Source organism: Bos javanicus, chromosome 26, assembly GCF_032452875.1.
Source record: "Bos javanicus breed banteng chromosome 26, ARS-OSU_banteng_1.0, whole genome shotgun sequence".
Taxonomy (NCBI): domain Eukaryota; kingdom Metazoa; phylum Chordata; class Mammalia; order Artiodactyla; family Bovidae; genus Bos; species Bos javanicus.
Window position 1 is genome coordinate 50,132,587 of NC_083893.1, and position 18,290 is coordinate 50,150,876.

The window sequence follows — 18,290 nt, forward strand, 5'->3', positions numbered from 1 at the left end:
AAAGCACGGCCAGGACACGGAGGGCCAGGACACGGAGGGCCAGGCCCCGTCTCCGGCACACTTTAGAGCCCGCATTCGCCATCTGAGCTCAGGACGCTGGCATCAGCCAGTTGTATGTCCTGGCATCCGGGGAAGGAACGCGTCCCACCGGGGAGCTTTCCCCTGTACACAGGTTTCGGTAAACACGATTCACCCTTCCTGCCACGTTTGTTAACTGTGCTTTCTCCAGCAACTCCAAGAAGTGGGGGTGAGGCCGCTCCCCGCTCCGGGCCCTGGAGGATGGAGCGGCGGAGGGGGTCCTGGCGCCAGGGGGCCCCGGAGGCGCGGCCTAACCATGGATTTGGGTATCCGAGCCCGGAGCCAGGGCTCATTTGCTCTCCACGAGGCTCCAAAAGCCACTTCTCCCTCCTCCGAGCAGGGACAGGCAGCATTTGGAGACGGGCTGCCGAGAATGAACGTTAAACACACATGTGCGACCATCCCCTGAGGCTGCTCTCTGACTGAAGTGCGGGTGAGCGATCCCCCCCGACCGTCCCCAAGAACCCGCGCGCCCGGCTGCGGCATGCGGGCCGCACGGAGCCCTCCCCGCCGCAGCCGCGTTAGTTTCGGCCACGAGGTCTCCCGATTTTAACAGATCGCAGACCTGCCCCTGAAAGGACTCGGAGGGGCAGAAAAGGAGGCGAGAAGGTGGGGCGGGGGTGTGGCGGGGCCGCGCGCCGGGGCGGGGAGGGCGGGGAGCGCCGGGGTTTGGGGCGCCCGCCCGCGGTGACGCGCGCCCCCCGCCCGCCGCAGCGCCACTGCAATGGCTGAGCCGGGCCGTCGGACGCCGCCGCCCGGAGCCCCGGAGCCGCCCGCCTGCGGGGAGCCTCGGTGAGCAGCCCCGGCCGCCCCCGGCCCCGCGCGCCGCCGCGACCCTGCCGGGCCTCCGCGCTGCGCCCGCGCCTGGCACCGTGAGTCCCCTGCGCCTTGCGCGGCAGGGTGGCTGCAGGGTGGCGGGCCGGCAGCGCACGCTCGTCCCCGCCCGCGGCCCGGAGGTGGACCAGGGCTGGGATGGGAGTGGTCTGCAGGTGGCCGTAAGGTGGCCCAGGGTTGGTTGGGGTGGCCCGAAGTTGGCAGGGTGGCGGGGTGACATCCCGCGGCCGGGGTCCTGCGCCCCCGAGGCGCCCTCGCGGGGAGCAGGGGTCCCTTCTGCCTCTCCATGCGCCCCGCGGGCCCTCGGCCACCGCTCTGAGCCGTGCTTATTTCCTGGGAGTCGGCGGGGCCCGGCGGCAGGCGCACAGGCCCCACTGCGCCGCGGCCTCTTGGGCCTGGGTGGGAGCGCAGGTGGTCCCTGGGGGCCTCGACTCCAGCGTTCATGCGTCGCCCACCTCGGGAAGGCGCGGCCCTGGCAAAAAAAAAATTTTTTTTTTTCTGTCCAGTTGTTAACCTCTTGCGTTCCCGTTTCCGGGGGTGGCGACGCAGCTGTCGGATGCTCACAGAATCGGAAGCTGTGGAATGAAGGGTTTGATTGGTTGTCAGGAGCCAGAGAGGAGGCGCCGGCCTCCAGTTTTCCTAGAAAAACCTGCCCCTCCCTTTGACCTTGCGTCTTGGGGGAAGCGGATCCGCTTCTCAGCAGCTCCTTCCTGCTGCGCATCTTAGGTTCTGATTCATTTTCCTCTTCCTGCGCTGCCCGGGCGCGCGGGAGCCTCTACCGCTTGTTGTCTGCAGGTATCAGGGGCCTGGGTGACGCTGCAGGTCCTGGCTCTGAGGTGCAGGACAGCGGTAATGGGAAGTGCCCCTCGACCGCCAGCTGTCAGGGGCTGGGAGGACCACCGCCCACCTGCTGGGGGGACCACCGCCCACCTGGGGAGGGGGAGGGAAAGGTGCCTGGCAGGGTGTCTGCTGGGCTCAGAGTGGAGTAAACACGGGTGTTGGGACCCTCCTAGCCCTTTGCGCATCTCTGAAAGCTGATTTGTGTCCCTGAATTAAGACTCGGTTTGGCAACTATTAATACCTACAGTATTTCCCCCACAGTTATGGCAGATAGACCTTCTTGTATTAAGGAGCAACATTTCTCCTTTGTATTAACGAGTGTTTCCTGGGTAGCTCAAACGGTGGAGAATCTGCCTACAATGTGGGAGACCTGGATTCCATCTCTAGGAGGGGAAAGACCCCCTGGAGTAAGGGCATGGCAACCCACTCCAGTATTCTTGCCCGGAGAATCCCATGGACAGAGGAGCCTGGCGGGCTACATGGTCCATGGGGTCGCAAAGAGTCAGACACGACTGAGTGACTAACACTTTCACTTTCTCTGAGCGTTTCCAGAACACGTCACCAGAAGGTTGGTGCGCCTTCAGGAGGCAGCTGGTGGCATCACCACCAGCAAGCCTCCGGGTCCGGGATTTCGAAACCCTAAGTTTGCGTTCATGATACTTGCAGGGTCTGGGCAACTGTGCACGTGGCTCAACCGTAAACACTGTCACAAGAGAGAAAAAAGTGAGGAAGAGGGACATCGTGCTAAAGAGGCCACTCACTGCGTAGCCCTGCTGCGCGCTGGGCGCCACCCCGGCTTCTCTTCCTGTGTTCAGGTGTCACCCTGAGAGGAGGGCACTGCAGGACTCAGGAGAGGCCTGAGGGTGGGGGTCCAGCCAGGGAGCCAGGCTCGGGGCACGTCCTCAGGAGCTGGAACGTGCAGAAGGACTGTCTCACAGTGAACCTTCCAGAAGTGAGGGGCCTGAGCCTGGGGCACAGGAGGCCCTTGTCCGAGTCACAGACGAGCAGCGTGCCTCGCGTCTCTCAGGCACAGTCCAGAGATGGGACCTCCGCCTGGGCCTCCACCCTCCCCCAGCCTGCGCCCTCCCCTCCGGGCTGCCCGGCGCAGGGCTCTGAAGACCGCCTCTCCCAGCAGAGCTGCCTGGCCTGCACGCTTCCCCTGCCCCCTGGCAGGGCCCTGGGCCTGGACCCTTCCTATCAGGGTTCGGTCGGCTGTGACCTGGACTTAGTGCCAGTACCATGCTGTGCCAGGCAGTCCAGGGCAAAGGTGTGAGGGCTTGTCCTTAAGGCCCAGCCAGCATTTCCTGTTGAGGGTGACCTGCCTGTGGCTGACCTCAGTGACGGGGTCAAGCCTCCCGGCCCACTGGCCCCTGGAATAGGCGTCTTCAGGCCGTCACACGGGTGTGCGTTGTGCAAGCTGACCTGGACCCCCACTCCCTCCGTGGCGCTGGGCGGTCAGGCCGGCCAGGTCCCCTACAGCAGCATCCAGCAAAGACCCTGCAGGCCAGGGCCTCCCTTACTGGCCTCCTCCGGGACGCAGATGAGCACTGGGTCCCCTCAGCTCCTGCAGGATCTTGGGGGCCCTCTGCAAGTCTCCCCATGTGTGATGGGCCACTCCCACGTCTTCACAGGTATACCAGGTGAGCGCTTGGACCCCCTTGGCTCCCCCACTCCCTGATTAGAAAGGAAATTCTGAAATCAGAGATAAGGATGATGAAGATAATCAGTCCTGCTCCCGGCTGACACCTGCACAGGAGCTCCTGCACGCTCACAGTCCTGCTTGAACTGAATTACGTCCCCCCAAGTTCATGTTTGAAGCCGTGCCCCATAAGGCGATGGTCTGTGGGGATGGGGGTCTTTGGGGGTGATTAGGGGTGGGGGAGGTCGGGGAACTTTCTCCTGCCTCTGCCTCGCAGGGGTTCGGAGACGCAGCTGAGCGGAGTTCACCCTTTCTCTGAGGAGGCTCCCTTGGTGTACATGTTCCAGATATATTTTTTTGAAGCTTTACATGTAACTAATGTTGGACTTACGGAAAAGTGGCAAAAAAAGCAGCAAGTTCTTCAGGTTCCCTGACGTCAACATCTTCATGTAGTTCGTGCTCAGAACCGGGACAGCCACTGGCACTCCTGTGCGGTTCACCAGGAGACAGGCCTCCTCACGCGGCCCCAGCTCCCCACTGACCCCCCTTTTCTGTCCCGGGGTCTACACAGGACCCCCCCAACCCCATTCTGTTGCCGGGGTCTCCTGTAGTCTGTGGCCCTCCGGAGCCTTGCCTTGTCTCTTATGAAGGTTGATGCTTCTATGAACTGTGTGCCGACTGGTTGTTTGTAAAGTGAAAGTGCCTCAGTCATCTCTGACTCTGTGACCTCATGGACTGCAGCCCGCCAGGCTCCTCTGTCCATGGGATTCTCCAGGCAAGAGTACTGGAGTGGGTTGCCATTCACTTCTCCAGGGCATCTTTCCGACCCAGGGATCCAACTGGGTTCTCCTGCATTGTAGGCAGACTCTTCGCCGTCTGAGCCACCATGCTCCTTGATGTGAGTTTCCCTGCTCCTTCTTGGGATGGGAGTGTGATGTGCATTTCTAGCCAGACACCTCCCACTGCACCCCTGCCCCCCGCCCCCCGGTGCCCACGTGCCTGGCTTCACGAATGTGTCTGGAGGTCACTGTGTCCTCTCCGCTCGCTGACAGTGGTGTTGAGCTGCCCTGCCGGTTTCCTTTCTTGGTCGGTGCACACTTGGGGAGATGCTCTGAGATGCACAAACCCTGGTCCCTGGTCCCTGGGTCCTGACTCACCAGCGCAGCACCGCACATGCTGCATCTGAGCCACGGCCGCGCTCTTTGCTGCCGGGCCCCCGGCCCTGCTTCGCTTTCTCCTCGCCGGTGGGATTCTCCTCGGGGGAAGCCTTGTCCTCGCCGCGTCCGTTTCCCTGATTGTCTGTCCGCATCTGTGGGCACACAGGGACGGCTTTGCTCTGTGGGTTAGGATCCAGACGGTCCAGCCTCATGGGCAGCTTCAGGCTGCTGCTGGGCTCCCAACAGCCCCGTCTTTTTCTTTTTCCTTTTTTTAAAGTTACTTTTTTTTTCCCCTCTCATTTCTCTCTCGCTTCCTGGAACGACAAGATGTTCTCGGCTTGGCTAGTTCCAAAGTCCTTGGTTCATGGTTTCTTTCATTGAGGTCTTGTGTGGGGGGGGTTTTAACTTTTCAAAAAACGTTTTCCAATGTTTCTTTGTTTCTGTGTTGGTTTTACGTGACACTGGTCACATTCGACTCCGCCCTCTCTGCCTGGAGGCCTTGGGGATTTTACCTTTGGCTTTGAAGTCTAGCAGTTTTACTGGAAACGTTTCACAGCTGGCTGGTCCGGGTTTGTCCTTCTAGGCACACACTACCGGCTTTGCGACGCGTAGGTTTCAGGTCTTTTTCTGCGCGTGGCAGGTTTCCCCGGATTTTAGCTCTCGGTATTAGCTCCGTGCCGTTGCTTTCCCCTCTTCTTTTTCCGTGTTTTCTTTTGTCTGTGCCACACAGCTCGTGGGGTCTTGGTTCCCTGACCAGGGATTGAATCCGCGCGTCAGCAGTGAAAGCACGGAGTCCTAACCCCTGGACGCGCAGGAAATTCCCAGTTTTCTTAAGTGGACCTTTGATGAGCAGAAGTGTTACATTTGATAAAGTGTGACTGACCAGGTTTTGTGTGTGTGTATGTTGTTACCTGTGTGTGTGGTTATTTCTTTTTGTGTCTTTTCTGAGACTTGCCGGCCCCCGCGTCCACGCATCTTTTCCTGTGTGTTCTCCCTGCACCCTTCTGACCAGACCCCTGTGGGCCTGCACCGCCTCCTCCAGCTCTGGTCTGCGGGGCTCCAGACCCCTGTGGGCCTGCACCGTCTCCTCCAGCTCTGGTCTGCAGGGCTCACCTGGCCCGAGTGCTGCAGAGGCTGGAATCACCACTCTCCCTGGGCGCGCCTGGTCTTTTCAGCGAAATGTCTAAAACCCCAGGCACTTGGGTGCAGGGGAGCTCGTGACTTCTGCATTGGTCTCGACTTCCCGGATTGCCAGAGGACAAGACCGGAAATGATTTTAACATAAAATATATCATGATTTTATACTGAAATTTTTAATTCAAATTTAAAACTGCAGATAATTATTTCTTTATTTTTCCATCTCCTTTCTCTTCGACTGAGATTCTTGGCTCCTAATGACTTGTGTAAGGTTACTTCTTCACTTTGTTCTACTTGTTTCAAAGTAATATCAATGTGTTAAAGCACTGTGGCTGGTTTAAAAAGGCTTGGTTTCTTTGCTTTTCTTTTTGTCTTTAATTCACCAAGTTCATCTGTTTCACTTTGCTTTCACTTTTTAGGACTGGCTTTGCTTTCCCTTCATGCTCATTTAGTTTTCTTTTAGTTGTGTGCTGAAATACATAAAGGTATGAGCTGAAGTCTGTCCCGAGCAGACCAACTCCGCCTTTGCCTTTTTAACCACCTTCTCTCTCCTCTGCTGGTAATTTCTTTTTGGCTGCCCTGAGCCTTTGTCACCACACGCAGGCTTTCTCTAGTTACGGCAGATGGGCTGTTCATTGCGGTCGCTTCTCTTGTGGAGCACAGGCTCTCGGGCTTCAGCTCACCGACTGAGATACGCAGGCTTAACTGACCCGGAGCACGTGGCATCCTCCCAGACCAGGGGCCAAACCCATGCCCCCAACACTGGCAGGCCGATTCTCAACCACCAGACCACCGGGGGAGTCCTTTAGAGTCGTCTTCAGCTAATGTTTCCAGTCAGCCATCATACAGGCCATGCGTGTGTATTTCTGCCTCCCCGTCCTGTTTCGGGGGAGAAGGGACCCACTGTGCCCGGCTGTGCTATCGCCGTGCCCAGTCTGTGTAGATCTCAGCTCACTGGGTGTGGGGGTTGCCTGATCCTGTTCTCCGCTGTGCAGCACTCCCCCAGGGGCTGGATCTTAGCCTCGACACTGAGCTCTCAGTCCCTGAACATCTGCGTGTTTCCCGTCTTTTGCTGCTAGAAACAGTTCTTCTGTGAATATGCCTGAGCGCACATGGCTTTCATACATTTTTGAGGATATCTTAACTAGATTCTTAGAAATGGGATTTCTAGGCCAAAAGTAAAATGACTGTGTAAAATGACTTTTGCTACATGTTGCCAAAACCCCCTCCCCAGGAGTCCGCCTGTTGTGTGGCATTCTACCAGCCTGGTTCTCACAGCCTCAAAACAGACAGTGTTGTCAAACTTCTGGGGGCTTGCCAGGTAGGGGAGAAATGGTGATGTCAGTGTATTTTATTTGCATTTCTCTTACCGTGAGTGAAGTTGAGCATCTTTTCATGCATTTAAAGACTATTTGCATTTCATTTTATGTGAGCAGTTTATTCAAAGCTCTTGCCTATTTTTTCCTTTTTTTTTCCTCTGGGCCTGTTTGGATTTTTCTTCTCAATTTTCTGAAGTTCCTTATATATTAGCTTTTGACCTATGATATAAGGTGCATGTACAGGCTTCCCAGCTGGCTCAGTGGTAAAAGAGTCTGCCTGCCAATGCAGGGAATTCGGGAGATGCAGGTTCCATCCCTGGGTGGGAAGATCTCCTGGAGGATGACATGGCACCCCACTCCAGTGTTCTTGCCTGGAGAATCCCATGGACAGAGGAGCCTGGCGGGCTGCAGTCCACAGGGTCACAGAGAGTCGGACACGACTGGGCGACTGGGCACCCAGGTACGTGGATCTTCTCTATGCTGCCATTTATCACTGAGCTGTGCTTATGCCAGGGCTTTCCTTTGTTGTCATTGTTTTTCTCGTGTGAACTGCAAATGCGTTTATCCTCTGGTCCAGGCTGGCTGTCCCACCAAGCCTCCACCCTGGGGGCCGCTCCGTCTCGAGGTTCACACTTGCTGGTGGTTTCCGAGTCCCCAGTCCTAAGTCTCTGTCCCACCCTCACTGGCTCCTGTGCTGTTTCTTAGCGGGGAGTGGTGGTGGTTTGGAGATAAGGGCAGCAGATTGAAGCTGCGTCTGGGCCCCTTGTGGGGCCAGACTGTGATGCTGCGAGGCACTGGGCTAGGTGTTGGGGAGCCAGCAGCCTCTGCAGAGCTCTCTCGGCAGGCTCACTCTGGGGGTACCCACCCTGAGGCATAGCCACCTCATGGGTAGCAGGTGAGGGAACCTGCACTCTCATCCCCTGCCCAAAGCAGACCCCTCACAACCTAGGCAGTGGGAGCAGGCGGCTGGTGGGGGTGCAGCCGCTCCAGACACTGCCAGGGACAGGAATGACCCCCATCCCCGCTCAGCTTTGTCCACGTTCCTGACCACATGGCCCCAGGGAGGTAAGAAGGCTGTCCTAAACCAGAACGTGTTCATGCACTTTGTTCGGGCAACGTGAAGAGAAGTTGCTCAGTCCTGTCCAACTCTTCGCGATCCTATGGACTATAGTCTACCAGGCTCCTCTGCCCATAGAATTTTCCAGACAAGAATACTGGAGTGGGTTGCCATTTCCTTCTCCAGGGGATTTTCTGAACCTGGGGATCAAACCCGGGTCTCCCGCACTGGGAGGCAGGTTCTTTACCGCTGAGCCACCAGGGAAGTCTGGCAGCAGCATTAACTTACCAAGGCTGCAGTGAGCCAGAGCCTCGTCCCAGGTCATACTAGGACCCGGAACTTACTTCGCCTCAGTTTCTCCCTCTGGCAGCTTTGATGTTTTGTTGTCTGGCATTTCGCTTTCATCTGTCTGCTTTGCAGCAGCCCTGGAAATCATTGTTAGCTTTACAGCTCCTCGGGTAGTCAGCACTTTGCTGCCTTTCTGTTCTCCTGGCCTCTCGAAGCTCCACAGGGACCAGACATCCTGAGGCTAATCCTTTCCTTTCCTTTCTTCAGTGTTGGCATCCACTCTCAATTTCTCTTTTTTTTTTTTTTTTGGTCTGAACATTTTTTCCTTTCAAGAATGAGTGTGAAAGGGCTTCCCTGGCAGTCCAGTGTTTAAGACTGTGATTCCAATGCACGAGGCCCGGGCTTGGTCCCTGGTTGGGGAACTGACACCCACATGCTGTGCAGCACAGCCAAAACAATTACCAAAAAAAAAGGAAGAATGAGGATGAAGTATATTTTTACTGGGGATAGAATTCTTGTTTGGCAGGTTTTTTTTTTTTTTTTTAAAGCACATTTACTCCTTTATTCCATTGTTTTATGGCTTCTGCTCTTCTGATGAGAAGTTGGTCAATTGTCTAACTATCCTTCCTTTGAACAGAAGCTTTTTTCCTCTGGCAGATTTTATTATTTTCTCTTTGCTTCTTTTTTCCTCAAGTTTCATCATGATGAGTCTAGATTTTGACATACATTGACTCTTTGGATTGTTGTCTTTCATCAATTTCAGAGACTTCCCAGTCACATCTGCACAGATCTTGCCTCTGAGATTTTCCCCTCCTTTTCCTCCTGAGACACCTTCTCCTCCTGTCTCTGCCCCTCTCGCCTCTCTTGCATCCTGCCTTCCCTGTGCTCATTTCCGGGTCATCTTCCATCGCCCATTCACTCCTGTGCCATCAGGTGTTCGTTGGGCTTAAAGTCCAGCTTTATACTTGTTTATTGAGAGTGCTCTCTGTTTTATTCAGGTTTCGGACCTCATGCCTCATTGTTTTATACTCCATGCAGTTGTTTTCAAGGTTCTAACTTATTTCTTAAAAAAAGCAAAAAATAGAACCGTGGAGTTCCCTGACAGTCCAGTGGTTAGGACTCAGTGCTCTCACTGCCATGGGCTGAGTTCAGTCGCTGGTCAGGGAACCGAGATCCTGCATGATGGGGCCAAAAAAAAAAAAAAAAAAGAACGAGACTTTAGTGGGCCGCGGGGTGTCTGGGGACTCTGCTCTGCTCAGTTGTGCTGTGAACCCAAAGCTGCTCCAAAAATTGAAATCTGTTTAAAACACGGAAAAAGCCGGTACTCTGTAATCAGAGTTGTTAATTCTGGGTCTGAAGGTGGTGCGGGTCTCTTGCTCACCTGCCCCTGGCTTCCCTGGCGTCGCAAGCTGCACATTCGTCACTGTCCCTGAGGCCTCAGGCCAGCAAGCCCTTCTCAGAGGGACTGCTTGCCCACTTGGATGCCCTTGCCCGCTGGTCACATGTCGTGCAAGGCCTCTGCTGTCCAGGGCCCTCAGAGCTGGGCGTCCTGCTGCAGCTGCTGCTTTGTCCACGGCAGACCCTCTGAGCCCCGTGGTCTGGGGTGGGGGGCAATGGGGGTGAGCATGGTTCTCGAGTGGCCCCCCGATGGTTGCCCCCAATGGTTGCCCCCGACGGTTAGCCCTTTGGCCCTCTCTTAGCCCTGGGAAGGTATCCAGGGAGACCCCACCCCCCGGGCCTGGAGCAGGTCCATTCTCCTTCTCCTCCCAGAAGCTGTTGGCTGTAGGTGAAAGCTGCCGTAGTCTTTCCATAATGGCTTGTCTCTCTGTCCAGACGGGCCCTGGAATTTGGCCTCTCAGGATCTTTGTTGACTCTAGATGGGAAGTGAGTAAATTCTCACCTAACCAGCCCACCATTACCTGGAAAAGGTTCGGACACCGTATTTTGCCCCTGTGGAGTGTTGCAGAGTTTGGAGATGATGGTTTCTGTCCAGGCTGGAGCCATGAACAGAAAGCTGGCTGTGGAGTGGGGCTCAAGCTTGAGGTCACGTTGTCACGGCTTCAAGGCCACACTTGAAACAATGTTGGGTGGACCAGGAGCCCGCACCCTTGGAAGGGGGTGTGGTGTGTGCGCCCTGAAACAGCTGCTCACCCCAGCGCCAGTGCTGTGTCAGCCATGGCTTGGAGAAACCAGCAGGGCTTCTGGGGAGAGTCCAGCTAATGTGAGGAGCGTGCCCGGGAGGGGCTGTCCCCAAGAGCTTCAGAAAAGGGGGGTGGCTGTGTGAGAGCCATCAGGGAGCTTTCCCACGTGGACAAGCTCAGCGAGCAGCTTCTGGGTTAATGTTCCTGTTGCCTCCCATCCCACAGGCGCAGACCAACCAGGAGGCCCGGCCAGAGCTTAGGGCACTGGCAGACACAGGGTGGGAGAGCAGTTGGGCTGACTGGGCGGGTAGGCGGGGTGTGGACAAGTCCAGACAAAGCCACTGCGGGGCCGACGTGCAAAGCCAGATGTGAGTCAGGGACCTGCAGCCCTGACTGCAGCATCTGCTCGGGTGGGGTCAGCTCACCCCTGGGCGTGGTCGGGGAGTGAGGCTGGGAAGAGGTGGGAGAACTCAGCACCACGGACAGCACCCTCTCCCTGGCTCCAAACCAGGCCCTCCAGAGCCCTGCACCCCCACCTTCGCTGAGGACGCAGGCAAGCCCTCCGCCTGGGTTGCAGGGCGTCGGCTGCTTTGGGCCACCTTGAGGCAGACTCCTTGGGACTGCGGCCGTCTACTTTGCCTGTTCTTCCTCCTGGAGCCAGAGTGGCAGGTGGGAAGAGCAGACTCTTCCCTGGGAGGTAACCGCACGTTCTTGCTCCACCGGGAGTGCTGTGCCAGTGAGCACGTCCCCAGGACGCTGTGGGGAGGAAACGGCCGCTCGCACGTGTGGGTGACTCGTCTTGAGAAGTGCTGCTTAGAGCAGTTGGCTTGAGAAATGGCTTGAATCAATTAAAATCCAACATCTTTTTTTTTTTCCTGGCAACATTTGGGAGGAGATTAAAGCAAAGCTTTGCCAAGAAGCCCGCAGGCCGAGATGAAGTCAGGTTTGGAAGGAGACGGAAGGACGTGCCGGCGCACCTGCTGCCAGCAAGCTGGCGCACCACTGGCGGGTCCCAGCCCTGCAAACCGGCCGCCTGAGTTTTAATTAATGCCTGCTCCGGCTTCACTGTCTCTCTCTCTTTTTTAAAAAAAAATTCCATCTGCACTTGGGACCCTGGTCAGCAGGGGGAAACGAGCTGCTTCCTGGTTCTCTGCCCACCAGGTCTGCCCACACTCTCATTCCATGTAGTAAGGGAGAGGAGGGCCTTTTAAAAAAAACCTTGAAGGAACAGAGGGACTGTTTTCTAAAAGCAACAGATAAAGTCAGAAATTAAAGTCTGGGGCTCCCCAGAAGGCTGAGTGGTAAAGAATCTGCCTGCCAATGCAGGAGACACAGGTTCGATCTCTGGTCCGTGAAGATCCCACATGCCATGGGGCAGCTAAGCCCATGCGCCACGACTGTTGAGCTTTGGCTCTGAAGCCCAGGAACTGCGACTACTGAGCCCATGAGCTGAAGCCACTGAAGCCTGAGCTCCCGAGGCCCGTGCTCCACAAGAGCAGCCCGCGCACCCCGGCTGGAGGGAACCCCGCTCACCTCAGCTGGAGGGAAACCCGCTCACCCCGACTGGAGGGAACCCTGCTCACCCCAATTAGAGGGTAACCCCGCTCACCCCGACTGGAGGTAACCCCACTCACCCCGACTGGAGGTAACCCCGCTCACCCCGATTAAAGGGTAACCCCGCTCACCCCGACTGGAGGTAACCCTCAGTCACCCCAACTAGAGGGTAACCCCCAGTCACCCCAACTAGAGAAATGCCTGCACAGCAAGGAAGACGCAGCATGGTCTAATTAAATAAATCAATACAATTCTATATATCTATTAAAACAAAAGAAATGAGAGTCTGCTGGTGGGTCTTCACCAGGAGCCACTCCTGACCTGCCCAATTCCTCTGCCACACGTCTCCCGGAGGACCGACCTCAAGGCTGACACCCACGGCTGGACTAGAGCCCACTCTCGGATCCCCGGGCTGATCCCTGTTGCTCGCCGGCCCAAGAGCGGATGTTCCAGGTCGAAACCAGCTGACTCCAGGGGTTTTGCTTCGAGGCAGCTCCTGTAGGTGAAGACGCTCCGAATTGGGGGAGTCCTTCCACACGGCGTGTGTCCCCCCTGGGCCTCGGCCCCTGAGCCGGGACCCCCAGACCGTGTGCAGCCAGGAGCTAGTGGGGGGCACCCAGGAGGGCACCACGGTTTCATGGAGCTTCCGCCCCAGAGGAGACACCGGTTGAACCTGGCAGGTGTGGGGGGGGCGCTGCTGGAGGGGCCACAGACAGGAGCACCGCCCAGTGACCTATGTCCACGCCTCCTTCGGGACACGACCGCCACTGGACTTCGCATGAAACTGGATGCATCTGAACTGCGGTGTGGAGAAGACTCGAGAGTGCCTTGGACTGCAAGGAGATCCAACCAGTCCATTCTGAAGGAGATCAGTCCTGAGTGTTCATTGGAAGGGCTGATGCTAAAGCTGAAACTCCAATACTTTGGCCACCTCATGCGAAGAGTTGACTCATTGGAAAAGACTCTGATGCTGGGAGGGATTGGGGGCAGGAGGAGAAGGGGACGACAGAGGAGGAGATGGCTGGATGGCATCACCGACTCGATGGACGTGAGTCTGAGTGAACTCCGGGAGTTGGTGATGGACAGGGAGGCCTGGCGTGCTGCGATTCATGGGGTCGCAAAGAGTCAGACACGACTGAGCGACTGAACTGAACTGTGGGTCTTCAGCAAAGCTGCCCACAGACGGAAGGTTTTTCCAGACTGAGGTGGGGGTGGGTGAGGAGACAGGTGCTGGCAGGATGGACAGAGGCCCTTCCGTGCCCAAGGACCTCTCCGCAGGTATGACCAGGTAGTTCAGTGGGATAAACATGCATCTTAGCATTGAGACGGTTGGTACAGTTTTCTGCAGTGTTCTTTGGCATCTATGGAGAGGGAAGAGCAAGGAGATCCAGCCAGTCCATCCTAAAGGTAATCAGTCCTGACTATTCATGGGAAGCACTGATGCTGAAGCTGAGACTCCAATATTTTGGCCACCTGATGCAAAGAACGGACTCATTTGAAAAGACCCTGATGTTAGGAAAGATTGAAGGTAGGAGGAGAAAGGGACGACAGAGGATGAGATGGTTGGATGGCATCAGCAACTCAATGGACATGAGTTTGAGTAACCCCGGGAGTTGGTGATGGACAGGGAAGCCTGGTGTGCTGCGGTTCATGGGGTCGTGAAGAGTCAGACACGACTGAGCGACTGAACTGCACTGAGGGGTGCCTCGCGCGTCAGTCTGTCCTGTATTTTCTTGGCACTAGGTTTCGGTCTATGACCATCTTCTCAGGGTCTGGATGTGGGGTTCATGATTTGGGATGTAGTCTGTGGAGCAGGAACCCCTTTCCTGCCAGCGGGGTTTGGGGGTGCCTGGGGAACAGCCGTCCTGGGGCACCGGCATGGCTGTGGGGGTCCCCCTCCCCTGCCCTGTGCGTGCGGAGTCCAGGGGACTTGGCAGCGTTTGCTGGGGTTGCTGTCCCCCCAGCGCTCGTGTGTCCTCCCTGCCCGCTTCCCCGTGTGGCCGGCTGTGGGCCGGGGGGCTGGGCACCCACGGCGGGAACAAGGGCAGCTGTGTCCTGTGTTTTTAACCCCATGACAGGGGCGTCTGTCCAGTCCCAGCCTGGGACAACGTCCACCTCACTGGCCCAGAGTGAATGCGCCTATTCTTCGCCGTGGCTTCAGATGAAACGAGCCAATTAGCACTCGGCACAGTGGGCTGTGTCCTCAGCAGACAGGCGCAGGGAGGGGGCGCCAGGGACGCCCCAGTAGGAGGACCACACTCCAGCCGCTCCCAGGCCAGGTAGGGGCTCGGCCAGCTATGTGCTAAAGCCCTGCGTGTAAGCCGCACCCACCCTTCCCTGGGTAACTGACCACAGGGCCTCGGGGCTACCTGATGGGAAGTGTGGGCTTCGGACCCTCGTGAGAGCAGCAGGCAGGGGGCGTGGCCTGCCCAGCTGCAGACCAGGGGTGACTCCAGGTGCAGGGCAGCCCCCGGGTGAGGGACCTGCTCGGCAGCTGTGGGTGGAAACGGAAAAGGGGGGCCGAGGAATTAGCTTCTTTCTCTCTTTTTATTATTATTTTTACATATAACCGTGTTTTATTTCCAAATTATAAGATTACGAGAGCAAGTTGGTTTTGTTTTTAATTGGAGGGTAATTGCTTTATGATGTTGCGTTAGTTTCTGTAGAGAGGTGTGAGTCAGCTGCACGTGTACACATGTCTCCTCCCCGCTGAGCCTCCCTCCCTCCCGCCTGCTCCCTCTCTTGTTTTTAATTTGGCTGCGTGGCACGTGGGATCTTCGCTCCCCAACCAGGGATTGAACGTGCGGTCCCTGCATTGGGAGCGGGAGTCTGAACCACTGGACCCACAGGGGCTTGTTTCTGACGCTGTGGCTGACAGGGACTCTGGAACTAGTTGAGGTGCATGGCTGTGTTACCTGCACGGGGGCACAGGTGTGCCGGGGCCCCAGGTGTGTGGTGTGTGCGGCCTCGGGAGGGTGGAGGGCGCGAGGCTGATTCCCTCTGTTTCCCCGAGGGAGTGCCCCAAACACACCCAGGAGGTGAAGCTGGGAGACACAGGACCCACCAGGTAGAGCCACGGAGGTGCTTCCGAGACCCCGCGGCACGCAGTGGGCGCGGGCTGCCCTGTGGATGCGAGTGTGGGAAGGGGAACAGGATCGCATGAGAAGCTGTGGGGCGGGATGCGGGCTGCTGGGAGGTCGCAGTTGGTCCTGACGGGAGGACCACTCGGAAGCAGGGCTCTGGCCTGGATTCCGCCATGACCAACTGCCCGGCCAGCTCAGGGGCCCCCTCTGTGGCTCTGTATTCACAGGCCGGTGTCCTCGGTCTCGGGGTGCTCTTCCCCCCTGGCTCTTGGGGTGGGAATGGCTCAGGTCCACACTCCTGAGTGACTGCTCTCTCCTGCCTGATCCTGAGGACTCGTTCAGCCGCCAATGAAAAGGCCTTGGCTTCTGTCTTGCACGGGATTCAGCAGCAGTGCCCTGGCTAGAACACAGAACACACTTCGGTTTTGCTGACCCTCCCTGTGGGCGGGAGGAGAGCCCTTCCTCCCCAAGAGCTTTCTTCTGGAAGCATCTGGTGCCATCAGGCCCAGGGGACACAGAAATCAGTTTCCAGGAGCAGGCCGGGTGGTGGCCTGGGTGACGCGTCCGTGCGGGCTCATCCTGGGCCCGCGGGAGGGGGTGTCCCATCTCCAGCCTGAGCTGAGACGACTGAGTCTCTCTGCTTCTAGGGAGGGAGGTTTACTGAGGATGAAAGTGTGAATGGTCCCTCGTGCTCACCAGGATGGACTCTGAAAACTCCAGCATTCATGTATTCCTAAAGACAGCATTGTACGTGGCAACACGTGGACGATCAAGCCGTCCTGGGAAGGAGGGCCAGAGGCTCTGGCCTCTGTGTCTGTCCCTCCCCAGCCTGGAGGGCAGCCCTGCAGACCATCTGACCTCGGGGATGGCACTGGAGCTGTCAGGCTTCAGAGAGCTGCAAGAGCAGCCTCAGGATGTACGTGGTGGCCGCCAGCAGAGGCAGGTGGGCTCTTGGAGCTGCGGCTCAGAGCAGGGGGCCAGGCTAGGGCCCCCAGGCTCCACCCCTGCCCACCCACCCGCCCCTCCTGCCAGGCTCACCCACAGGGCTCAGCTCCCAGGAGAAATCTGACCCCACCCCAGAGCCAGAGGGAAGCGGACATTTTCAAAGCTTTGTGTATTGGGGCAGGGCTGCTGCTTGAGATAAATGGAGCTGCTGGCAAGGCAGCCAGTGAGGGAGACTCTCCTTCTTCCACGCCCTTGAACGTGGGATGGAAGCAACTGGAATTCTCCCGGCTCATTTTACAGGGGAGGGTGAAGAGAAAGAAAGGGAGGGAGAGGGCAGTCAGTCTCAGTCGACCTGGGAGCCAGGAGAGGAAATTTCACTTGCCCCCTCTGCCCCTCCCCCACCCTGCTGGGAGCCCAGGACTGCGGCTGCTGCTGGTGGGGAGAGGGGCTGCTTTCCCAGGGCAGGGAGCTGCATCTTCATGGGAAAGCAGAGAGCAGGCAAAATGTAGCTGGATGGACTGGGCCTCGCACAACACTCAGACCCTTCCTGAGCATGGACTGAAGGGCCCAGTGGCCCCGTGAGGTGACCCGGACCTTGTGAGTCTTCTGCCTCCTGTGGGGAAGCATCTCAGGAGACCCTGAGGAGCCCAGTCTGTGCCTCGCCCTAGTTTGAGGCTTGGAATGATGTGACCCCAGCTCCCGGTCAGGAGGAATGGGAAGATGGGTCCCGGCAGGTGACCCTGGAGTGGGTGGGCAGAAGGGACACAGGCGGGCTCTGGGAGATCAGGGAGAAAGCAGTGTGATTGTTCTGACAGACCCAGTAGAAGGGTTTGATAAAGGGCAGCACCCCGCTGCAAATTTAAAAACCCGTCCACTTAGCAAATTTTGGAGTACAGATGCCCTGTTTCACCTGATAAAGGGAACCTTCCAAAATCCTGCAGCGAATGTGGTTTGCGATGACAGACCAGGCATTGCTCCTCAAGAAAGAACGTGAGACAAAGATGCTAATGTCGTTACTTCTCCTCGACAGTGTGTGGCAGTTCCCCCCAGCACAAGAACACAGGAGAAGTCGCTTGAAAGTACGAAGATTAGAAAGGAAGAGACAGAACTGCCCTCCTGTGGAAACTAAAGGAATTTCAGTGAGTTGCTGGCACAAGGTGGATATAAAGACATCCACAGTGTTCCTATCCACACCTCCTCACTGGTGATGCACGGCAGGGATGGTAACACACGCAAATGCCTCTCATGAGGGCAGCAGACATTTCCAACGCTTGGCATGCAAAACCTTTCAGAGAAAATGACACCACAAAGACATTTTTAAAAGTTTTAAGTAAGTGGAGAACTGTACTATGTCCATGTAAAAGAAGAGTCAGTGTCAAAGAGGTGTGAATTCTCTCTCGGTTAATCCATAAGTTCAGTGTAATTTCAACCAAAGTCCAACCAGGTTTTCGTTGCTCTGGACAAATTAACAAAGAGAAATAAATGGCCAAGAGAGGCCAAATTTGAAGAACAACAAGGCAGCGGAGAAGGGCTTCAGGGCAGAGATTAACCAAGAGGTCAGCACAAGGGAACAGGCCACCGAGAGTCTGCGGACACGAGAGGCCAGAGTGGACCAGGCCGACCCGTCAGAGCAGCAGTGGACAGCATGCCCAGTGGGCTTCCCCATGAGAAGCAAGTTGGTGAGATGTTCAGAAGGAAGCCTGGGAGGATGTCTTCATGCGTTAGGAAAGCATTTCTTCAGCAAGAAGCAAGAACATCGTGGGAAAAAAGAGATGCATTGGTTACATTGTGCCATCAACAAAGGATACTGACCAGAGTGTGTAATGGGCTCCCTCCAAGCAATGAAGGGTGACCGACACGGGGGAGACAAAGCGTGGAAGAAGGGTCAGATGACCACGATGCACAGACCTGGCCCACGATCGGCTTGTCAAAGACAAGCTCGTGTGTGTATCGGGGAAACGCAAGGCAGGGCAACGGTAAGCTCTCCTGCCAGCCCCGCAGAGCAGCCGTCGGCTCGGTGAGGCCCCGGGGGATGGTCATCTTACGTGGTCTGGGTGATGCTCCAAGAGCGGTTCACACCCTCTCAGCCGTGAGTCAGGGGGCCTCCGGTCCCCCGGTCACCCCCTCCCACCCCTGATAGAAGACGTCCGAGCAGGTGGGCCTCAGACGTGCACGAGGGTGTCCACAAGTAGCACTTTCTGGAAGAACAGACTTTATT

The 18,290-nt window shown here is 56.9% G+C and overlaps 1 protein-coding gene across 2 annotated transcripts in view; it reads left to right on the forward strand.

Moving 5' to 3' along the window:
* The first annotated feature begins 767 nt into the window (after positions 1 to 767).
* Positions 768 to 18,290, forward strand: part of JAKMIP3 (Janus kinase and microtubule interacting protein 3) — an 89,631-nt gene continuing 72,108 nt past the window's right edge. Inside the window, exon 1 of one of the 2 annotated variants that reach the window (XM_061403874.1) lies at positions 768 to 870. The gene's annotated coding sequence lies outside the window, so the exon portion shown is untranslated. Of the gene's footprint in view, positions 871 to 12,223; positions 14,324 to 18,290 lie in introns of those variants that run through there. The other variant, XM_061403875.1, reaches the window with a different exon arrangement.